This window comes from Dysidea avara, chromosome 5, assembly GCF_963678975.1.
Source record: "Dysidea avara chromosome 5, odDysAvar1.4, whole genome shotgun sequence".
In the NCBI taxonomy this organism is placed as follows: Eukaryota; Metazoa; Porifera; class Demospongiae; order Dictyoceratida; family Dysideidae; genus Dysidea; species Dysidea avara.
Window position 1 is genome coordinate 35,209,299 of NC_089276.1, and position 11,268 is coordinate 35,220,566.

Here is an 11,268-nt window from a genome sequence, read left to right on the forward strand (position 1 = left end):
CACCAATCCCAAAGCAATCATGCCTCTCGGTCCAAGTCGTTTCGTCAAAGCACTTATGTCCATGCCCACGAGAAACGAGTTACCAAGGAGACCAGATGAGTAGACATTTCTAGATAAACGCTCAATACTCAGTCCAGTCGCAGAGGCTTCACGGATTCTACTAGTCACATCAGGCTCCAATGTTTTGTAGTTGCTGCAGTAGCTGAGCAAACAAATGCAGAATTCTTTGGCAAACTCAACGCAGTCGTTTAAAAGCACGTTGTATCGATGGGGGGCGGCCCTGAGGGCTGCAAACTGGAGGGCATTGGGGGAGGTGTTCTTGTAGCGACCAATATGGTAGGAATACTTTATCTGCCTTTCAATCTCCTTGAAAAGCTCAAAATCTTTCTTGATTTTGTACAATTTCAGCTCGATATTCTCGTAGCAAACTTCAAACTTCCAGCACAAGGTTAGGCCTGGGATCAGGTTAACATCCGTTGAAAGCACGTCAGCAAATGGGCCATCAAGGTCCCCTATGGGAGCACAGAGCACAAAGGCGTGGGCATGCCTGTTGACACAGATGTAGACATCAAAGTTGCCTTCCTTTCTTGAAGTCAGCTCAGCAATTTTTGAAACATCTTTTTCGTTGTGTGCTTGGCGTATCTCTGGGTCTAGATCCTCTACATTGTTGACATAGTAGGCTAGAGGGTCGTATGACTTCACCATTGTCTCCTCCATGATATTTTAAAGCTCGTAGCTTGGCTTGTAGACATACACAAAAACTAATGTCTAGCAAAAGTCCCGGGAAATCCCTTTACATACCAACAACAGTACATTCACACCCCAAACAATGCGGTTACTAGATTATCAACTTTTTACTAGGGTCCGCAAATCGATATCCTCCAATCAACTACCTAACTATTTTCATGTGTTAGGCTAAGTGTAAAATAACACCAGCGTGGCAACCAAGTTTCAGTCACTTTCTTCTGGTAGAAAACGATACAAATGTCTTAAAATCACGTGATTTTTCGTTCCAGCAGTTCGTAGGGTTCTTCGTATGCCACGATATTCACTCTCAACATCGTTCAAGTAGTCTATCATCAACCGCTCAAAGTATTGGTGGTTTGATTTTATTGGTCGGTTTCCGGTGGCAGCACGATCTGTGCAGCTTTTTGGCGACAGACAAAATGTTTCTTGCTCTGGAGCACAGGACAAGCAGAGCAGCAACTGCGCTGTGGGTCAGCAATGAACAGTACTAGGTAAAGTACCTGTATGCGGAGTATGGTTATAATTGAAGCTTGTTAGCCATCTGGCTGAGCCATCTATATGCTGAAATTCGGCCAAAATGATGCGATTTTTGCAAACAAATACAGGCCTGCCAACTCTCACGGGTTTACCGTGAGTCTCACGGTTTCACTACCCTGCTCAAGGGCAGCAGATCGAATCTCACGGTTTTTGAGGCCTGCTAACTCTCACGGTTTCACTAACCTTCGTTGGATAGAATCTCACGGTTTGTAGCGCGAATGTCACGGATTTCAAGTTTAAAAAGTCGAGACCTTTTTTTTTTTTTTTTTTTTTTTGGTTGGTCTCAGCATAGCATCTACCAGTTTTTTTTAACTACACACTGCAATACTACAATAAAGGTACAGAAATCTCAAGATTTTTTTACTTTCCAGGTTGGCAGGCCTGCAAATGCCAGAATCGTTGATACATCAGTGAGACAGTCTCCAACGGCAAGGATACAAAGCTTATAAACACCTAACAATACGGCTATCTCGCCTAGTAAACGCATAGAGCAATCCAATGCATGAAATAGGCACTCACGTGATCGACATTCAAATCGCGGAAGCACCCATGGAATCACTGAATATGAACCATGCGGTGTGCTCCTTTTGTAAAGATTTGTGTTAATTGTTCATTCAGGCGTGGTCTGGGCCAGTGTGGGTGTGTTTTATGCTGTGATGGCATCATAGGGAGAGTCTCAGACTGCTGAGATTATGCTTAATGGAAAAACCAAGCACGTTTTGGACACTTTTTTTATTCCCGCCTCCACCCCCAGCACAAAAGGCATGTGTACTGGACACAACTGATACAAACAATAATGGGGACATTTTAAAAGTTCCTGGGGCCACTAACAAGGCCCAGTTCTGGGGAAGCATCAGATGATCTGTAAGAGATGGAATGGCTTCCCCGGATGCACATAGTTGCAGATCTTAAAAGAGAAAATGATAACAAGCAACAAAGCCACGCAAGAATGTTGCTGTAGGTCATGGTGTTGCGTTTGGATAGTAAATCAGCTAAACGGCGATAAAAAGTGACTGCTTCCTTGCCCATACCCCCAGTTGTTGAAAAACTAAAGGAGTGAAAGTTGCCAACTCCACCGTCACCATATTCCCTCTTCTTCTGTTGCTCATAACGTCTATATACAGATGGAATAGAAGCATTGTGGTAGCTCTGTGCATTTGAATGAAACACCCTTATATCAAAAAAGGCACTTTGCCGCCGCCCCCAAAATCCACAAGCATGAATATCAGCTCTGGCATCATCTTGTTGGTTGGCAGACTGAGGAGTAATCACTTCTCCACTGAGAGATTGAAGAGGTGGCTCGATGGCAACGTCATTACAAACCTTAGACAGTAACTCAGCTGTGATATCACGTAAATCGTTATGTGATACGAATGTTAAGCCACCATGTTGACATATCATGGCATGATTAGTAGAAAAATTGGCACCACAAACACAGTGACTAGGAGTATTCAGTAAATTCCAACCATAACGCAGGTGGAGTGCATCCCAGAACTCCTGTTTTAGTAAGATGGAAACCTTGATCTTGTAGTGGCAGGGCTAACAACCATGAAGAGGCTCCAGGTTCACTATTTAAATCAACAATTCTTTGAAGTTGTGTAGAGAGACTGTTCTTAATCTCCAGGGCGTGTTCCTTAATTGCCATACGCCTGCTCTGATGGACCTGAGCCTTGATGGATCGAGTATCAGGAGGATGAGCACAAATAGACTGTTTAATGATTAGTTATTTCAATGGAGCAGTAGTCTGTTGAGAAGCAGCAAACTGTGAATCACCACAAATGGTAGTGGGATTAACCACACCCAAGCCACCAAAACGACAGGGAAGAGAAAACAAGGTACGTTCAGTAGTGGAACCTGCAGGACATCCACTGAGTGAGGGAAGAAGCTGCAAGTGGATAGCATCTTCCAATGGCTGAAAAAAGGAGCTAATACCAGGAATAGTTCTCATCAGGTAGACCCAGCGACCAATCAACCCATGGGTGAATGCACAATAAGCAGCATGTGGCCTACTACTAGCAATCTTTGCTAAAGCAGAAACTTCTGCAGTCCAAGACTCAATCTTGGTTGTGACGTACTCTTCAGTAAACTCCCTTGAACCCAGGGCAGCACCAAGATGTTGCTGACCACGTGCAGTAATCCTTGTATTTGTAATGGCGAACATGGTCTGTGCAGAAGAGAGATGTTCTGGCTTCACAATCAGAACTGTCTTGGTAGCATTCGTAAAGTAGCCATAGTCTGGTCCAACTGATGAAAGATGTTGCCAGTCTTGCCACCAGGTTGAAAGTGTCGACAGTGATCCAACTGCAGTAGCATCATCTGCAAACCAAGCTTGAGAAGCACCAGGGACAGCCATTTGGAGACGTCTAATCAAGAGAACCACTGCCAACGCGTACATAGCCATTTCAAGGGGGTCACCTGTGTTGTTCCCTCAGTAGAAGGGATTTCCCCCTCTCCAACAACAAACAAACAGACTGGGGCACCATAAGTATTTTGCAGGATCAATGAAAAAGGTGGACAAAGCATTGAAATGTTATGTAGTGCAGCTTGACGATTAATACAGTTAAAAGCATTTGAAGCATCAACAAGGAGAGCTGCTTCACAATCATTATCACCAAACATCTCCTTCATGGCATAAACTGCAGCCTCTGATCCAGCAGCATGGCCTGCACAAGTCTGAAGTGGTCCAGCAGCAGAAACAATATCGTCACCAATTACAAACAGTATAGCCTTAGCTACAATCCATCAAGATACATCACCAATACCGATGGGATGCACACCAGGGAACTTGTCCAGGGGTATCAGTCTACAGGCCACAAAAGGCATTAGAACAGTGGGTTCCTTTATCAAAGATGTACAGAGGCGACAGGCGATGGAAGCTAGAGCCTTACATAGTCTAGCAGAGGCTTCCTTGAATGAGATACACATGTGTCTCCAGGCATAAGCATCAACACCCGATGGGCCTGCTGCCATGTCTTGGACATACTTTCAGGACAGGGAAAGGGTAGGCTTCTCCACTTGTCTGAAGTTACTGATGCTAAAGAAAACACAACAGTACGAGATGCGCTTGAAAATAAACATCCTTCTGCTGCTCCACTTTACCCTGAATGTTTGGATACTAATACTGGTTCCTCTTTGGTATATCACCCAGTTATTTTTTAAGCCTTGGATGGTTCTGTAATTCGTGCAGCTGCTCTTCGTACCTCAGGATCTACGGGACCTTCTGGTCTTGATGCTTATGGCTGGAGATGTTTGTGTTCATCCTTCAAATCTGCCTCTGTTGAACTCTGCTGTTCCATTGCTATTTTAGCTCATTGTCTGTGTACATCATTTGTCGATCCTGAAATTGTTTTCCCACTTGTGTCATGTAGACTTATTGCTTTGGATAAAAATCCTGGTGTCCACCCTATTGGTGTAGGAGAAGCCACAGACGGATGGCCTCATCTTGGGGCTGCTATTGGATCTACTGCTTTTGTTGCACAGTATGTTTCTAATAAAATCACCACTTGGATTAGTGAATTAAAGTTGTTATCATCTTTTGCCATCACCCAGCCCCATGCAGCTTACTCTGTCTTTGCACATGGACTAGTCAGTAAATGGTTATTCGTTGCTCGTACCTAATGTTGATGATCTTTTTCACCCACTTGAGGATTGTATTAGACACAGTTTCATTCCTGCAGTAACAGCTGGCCATCTACCACCCAGTGATTTAGATAGAGACTTTTTGGCTCTTCCCACTAGAATTGGCAGCATGGGTATGGGTATGGTGTGCCGTTTGTTTCAAAATTATGCCTCTTGATGGGTTGATTAGGTTTTTTATAAAACGCATAAAAATTGACTCGGTTTTTTGAGACACCCAAAAAAATGATTCGGCATCAGAAAAAGCATGCAAAAATATCAACTCGGTATTTGTAACTGAGACGCAAAAATACAATAGACTAGCTACCTGTTGTATCTGTGTGACTGCAGGAAAGCCGTACTCTGGCTTCAGTTGACTTCAAGCGAGTGTCTTGTTGGCTTGCTGGTAGCTGTAGCTAAGTACCTAAGTATCTACCTATTATCAAAAAAAGAAACGAATAATGACATGCATGCAGCTACACACTAGCCGGCCCTTGCAGGATGAATAATTATGTATAGCTATTAAAGCCATACATGCATGTCTGTCTCTCCCTTTCCACATGCAGTCTCTGATACGTAGTTGAGATCATTCAGTACTATTCAATTATTGTTGTTGTTGCTGCGCAGACCTCAAAAAGAGCCAGTAAAAAGCCCAGTATGATGCACAAAAAAGGGGTAGAATTACTACTGTCAATTACAAAACAAAGAAAAACATCTTATGTTAATTATATGATATTTACTATACAAGACTATACACTTTGTTAAATTATTAAACAGTTACTAGTTCAGCTAGCTATAGGCTGTGCTTGAATTGGTAAATCTTGTAAAATCAATCACATGTTGGGGTACGAAATTCCAAATGATAATTGCAGAGGAAATTTTTAATCATCAAGTTTAAAATCTTTTGTCATGGCTTCTGGTGTGATGAATGTAATGACATCATAGCAAGAGTAAAATTTATTTACTTTTGATTAAGGAACTCATCTGCATTAATATCGATTGGGTGAGATATAATTTAATGACACTGTTCATTCATGCATCTAGTTAAGGTAGCATTTCAGTGATACTGGCATATCTAGAATAGTTGTTAGATACAAACTGTGCGTGAACATTTTTGATGGCATCAATAATGTTACTGTGTGTGGGATTACCAAACTGTTCATGGCTGAGTATTCTAAAATCAGAGCTTTGTATCAGTTACTTTTGATTTGGAGAGGACACTTGCTCAAATTACATTGCAAGAAGCATTTGGTATTGTTGGCCTTTTAGTAATTTGTTTACTGTCTCTAACCAGATAAGTTATAAGTTACACCTAAATACTTAGCATGTAACCTCCTTAATAGTTTTACTTTGTAGTGTATATTGAGCTAATACATTGGGTGGTGATGTGAGAAGAAATTCACATTTTTGCTATTAGTTGAACTACATTTTCCGCTCAGCTGCCCAATCTATTTGCTCCAAAGTATTTAAGGTGCTGTGTAATCTGTGACAATCATCTTGTGAGCAGATAATAACACATCATCTGCATACAGTTTTATCTTGGATGTAGGTCATTAATGAAGCAAAGGAACAGACGAGGAGCAAGGACTGTCCCCTAAGGAATACCAGATGATACTCCAGTCCAGTCACTTTGTTGATCATCAAATATTACACATTGAGGTCTGTTTGAGGTATAAAGTTCTTTATCCAATTTGATATAATCTCCATGAATGCCATAATGATGATGGAGCTTGTGAAATAAATGGTTATGGGACACTTTGTCAAATGCTTTTGAAAAATTGTTAAACTGCTCTCTATTTTTCAAGTTTTTCAGCAAATTTGTCAACAGTTAATATATGTAATAGTTATACCATGGGCACGAGTGCTTTGCCTGATATATACACGCAGGCCCAAGGGCGAGTGCGTATATACAGGCAAAGCACGATTGCCCATGGTATAACTAATATTATGTTCTACTTTAGCATGTAGACTCACCTAATTGGCACAATCTTCAGTTGCTATACCCTTCTCTTATATAGGGAACCAAGTAAGCTGTGATTGGGGGATTGAATTTTGCCAAACAAACTGATTGTGAGATTCAAGTTTACTACATCAAACAGTAGTTTGATTTTATTATTGCTAATATAGCAATTTTAAGAGACTAGTGTTAATTATGTTACTTTAATTGCTACATTTACAAAAGTAAAAAACAAACTACTGTTAATGTATTAAAATTGAATCCCACAATCACAGGTTGTTTGGCAGAATTCCATCCCACAACCACAACTTGCTTGATTCCCTATATAAGAGAAGAGGATAACAGTAAAACATCAAAGAAATCTGATCATTTCTGGATATAGTGTGCACACCTATTAGGTATGCAATGTCTCAAGTTAACGAGATATACGCACTGGTGGCAGTGCGTATATCTCGTTAAGGTAGTGTGTAATGAGCTATACGCATTTCCTTAACGAGATATATGCACTGGTAGCAGTGCGTATATCTCGTTAACATTTTGAGTCAGTGCAATATGTGATATATATGCACTGGCTTTTCTTTGATCTGAGGTGTGAAAGTGGTACATATATATATTGGGACTTAAGCAACACAAAAGCCATGTTGTTGGTCACATAAATGTTATGGTGAGCAAAATAATAGATGTGAATAAACTATGCATGTGTTCCAGAATTTTTGAACAAATGCAAGTCAAGGGAACGGGTCTGTAATTGTTAGGGATAGCATGGTTGCCCTTCTTAGAAATGGGTATAATATACACCCTTTATGGTAAGGAGCATCAGTTTAACAATTCTTGGAAAATAAGAGTACTGAAGTGAGGGGGCAAGAAGTTCACTGGATTTCTTCAAAAAATAGTACTGGGATTTCATCACGTCCAAGTAACCTTACTGTAATTATGAGTTGAGTCTCTAAGGATTTTAATAGTTCAACAACACCATTAGTGTCAATCTGAATAGGCCTGGTGTCAGTGGCTCACTCATCGGTGGGGGTGTTTCTGTTGTGATTGGTGTAAACACTGAAGTGTAATAATTAAGGATCTCAAGACTGTTGTTGTAGACAACTTCATCTACTTTCAAAGGTGTTACACCACAATGATCCTTTCTTTGTAACAGAACTTTTCTCATCAATTCAGTAGTCCTCCTAAATGTAGCATGGCTTAATTTCCAGTAATCAGCTCCTCAGTTGAACTACGTAAGCTATCAGCAACAGACACAAAATACTTGCGTCTCAGTTACAAATACCGAGTTGATATTTTTGTGTGCTTTTTCTGATGCCAAATCATTTTTTGCATGTCTCAAAAAACTGAGTTGATTTTTATGCGTGTTAGCTATAAAAAACCGAGTCATAAAAAACCGAGTTGATTTTTATGCGTGTTATAAAAAACTGAGTCGATTTTTTCGAATCAACCCATCAAGAGGCATAATTTTGAAACAAACGGTGCACCAAGTGAATTTTTTGCAGAAAATCAACCCATCAAAAAATAGAAATGATTTTGAAACAAATGGCACACCAAGCGAATGGGTTGGTTTTTACAGAAAATCGACCCATCAAAATAGAGATAATTTTGAAACAAATGGCACACCATAGATCATGAGTCTACTGAATGTGAATAGAGTTACATAAACCAGCGTAGTGTCCAGCTGTTTAGGAGAAATTTGGAATAGAACAGTGATGAAATTTTTCACCATAACTTCTACAACCTACTTGAAGAAAATTTTTAATCATATAGTTAACAACTGTATGAGGTACACTGAACACTTCACAAACAATGACGAAGTCAACAAGTTTGTGAATAGGCTAGAGTCCTTGTAAGCTTTACAGCCTCATAGCTATAATTGTACAAATCACATTTTCAATAATGGAAGCCATAGCTATTACATTGTTGTGCATGTGCTAACTTGTATACAACTGAAACCTTACTTAGACTATGCTACTACTATAGCTAGTAGACAGAAATCTTGTTGATACTACATTTCCACATTCAGCAGAATCAGCACCCAACTGGGGATCATACAGTGTAATAATATTTGCTTCATTTAAAAATGTAACACAGAACAGTGACTATAATGTATTTTGTGTAACATGTCATACTTGTTTACATGATAAAAAAAAATGAAAGGAAGACTTTTACTCTTGTAAGGCACTGGAGGGTGTACACAGAGTCTTGTATTCACCTAATAGGTGAAAGACAGGGGTGGATCCATGGGAGGTTCAAAGGGTTCATGGGACCCCTTTTAAAAATCCTGGAGCTACCGCCCACTATAATTATAGTGTCATCATTGTTTGTGATCATGCATGCTTGCCATGAGAATCTAAAACTACATACTATATTATGCAAATGCTAGGGAGGGACATTATTGTAACTGTGTGATCACAGAGATTGTCACCATGCTATGTATTGTTGGCTATAACATTTAATTACTTAATCTATATAATGATATGTTGTACCTGATATATACATGACATGTGTGCTTAGCACTTAGCTGACTAAAAGCCAGTGCACTTGGCTAACAGGATTATAGCTAACCAAAGTTGCCAGATCTGTAAAATTATATCAAGAGTACTAGTTCATAATATAAAGAGAGGCCTCTCTTTTTATATTATGAACTCTTGATTATATTAAAATTTTTCAATTATATTGAATGTTGTTGTTCAAACATTTAAATAAATTGCAGTCAATTGGACTCCAAATGAATGAGTGCTACTGCACACAAAATTTAATCTGCTATTGGGTATACAACTGCTTTGTAAACATTCCCATTGTGATGTCAAACACTTGGGTATATAAATCTTGTGTATAGTATCTTTTAGTTAGTAGGTAACCTTGTGTGACCATGTTGCTGATTGCTAGCTGCTTTCTGGTTGGAGTGATCTTTTCTGCTCATACTGATTTACTTCACCAACTGGAAAATAAAGTTGAAAGCCTTGAAGAGCAGTTGGAGTATGGCGGAAAACAGTATCAGTCTATAAGTTACAGTAAGTAAAACTTACTAGTTACTACATGTTCTTGCATGTTCCAGTTGTTTGTATACACTTTGGATATATATATATATATATATATATATATATGTCAGTACGTGTTACTTTATACACATACACGTAGGCATTTCATTTTATAATACATCACCAAGCTGTTTCACAGCATACAGGATTATTGTGTATGCTTTGCGGGTAGGGTGATACTGAGAGATCAAGACCACCTGAGACTACAGTTTCTGGGTACAAGAAATGGTTGGCTTGGTTGTCCTCACACTGTGTGTGACTTGCGTATGTGCCCAAGTCGTGGTACCAATTACCAAAACTTTGGTGTTTGTGGAGGAGAAGTGTTTCAAATAATAGCACAAGGTAGCATCCATGGCTACGTCAAATCAGGCCAACTTATTAGGTTACGTTATATACACAAGCATAATACCTGGATGGGATGTCCAGAGAATAATAGATGTGACCACAGGACTTGTCCTGGTACACTCTTGCAAGCTAGAGATTTTGGTAGGTGTGGAGGTGAAGTACTTCAGATCTTTGCTCGTGGAAAGAAGAATGGTCAATATATTTACAGTGGTGATCTTGTAATGCTCTATGTATACCACCGTGGAAGATACATTTCTATACAAGGACTAAATGATGGCGATGATACCAGTCTTGACTTCTGTCCTGCAACTAATCCTCCAGCTTACCTCAGCTATGGGATATGCTCAAAAAATGTTTTCCGTGTCTATCAGAAGCCATGAACACAACTTTAGTGACATCATTAGTTAGAAAACACATTGTATGTGTATTAGAAGTTTGACTGTGTGAATTGTTCACTATTAGGCCCTATTTCATTATGTTGTTTGTATTACAAAACTGTATTCACATTTTACAACTCTATGCACAACTTTTGATTTAATAGCTATACTGGTCTGGTACTATGTGTGATAAAAGATAATTAGAGGTGTATACTCTCAATAGATTAAAACAGCTAATGAAACAGTCATACAATTCTCAGAATAGCTACCAGGGAAATATGGTTGAATCATTTTTCTTTTTTAGTTATACAGCTACCAATGGGGTCCTGTTACTTGATGAATAAATGCAGTAAAAACATGAACAGGTTTAGTCTATAGTAGTCACCAGTATGCAGTAACACCAGATTTAAATTTAATTTCATATTAGTATGTTGAACATTACCTATATACTAGTTTACAGTTACAACATTTCAATTTGTGTCTCTAAATTTCAGCAGCCCTACAATAGTACTACAGAACCAGGTCTCCACATAATCATGAGGTACAGAGTGCAAGTGGCCTTAATTGAAAGGTTTAAATATTTGCAATCACAAATTCTGGGTACTTTATGTCCACAGTGTTATTTTAACAGTGTTACAATATTACGAGA

General features: G+C 39.4%; 1 long non-coding RNA gene across 1 annotated transcript; it reads left to right on the plus strand.

Annotated features, from left to right (window-relative positions):
- The first annotated feature begins 8,745 nt into the window (after positions 1-8,745).
- Positions 8,746-10,839, plus strand: LOC136256316 (uncharacterized). Its single transcript, XR_010701432.1, has 2 exons — positions 8,746-9,870; positions 10,070-10,839. It is a non-coding gene; the product is annotated as an uncharacterized lncRNA (long non-coding RNA).
- Positions 10,840-11,268: the final 429 nt, after the last annotated feature.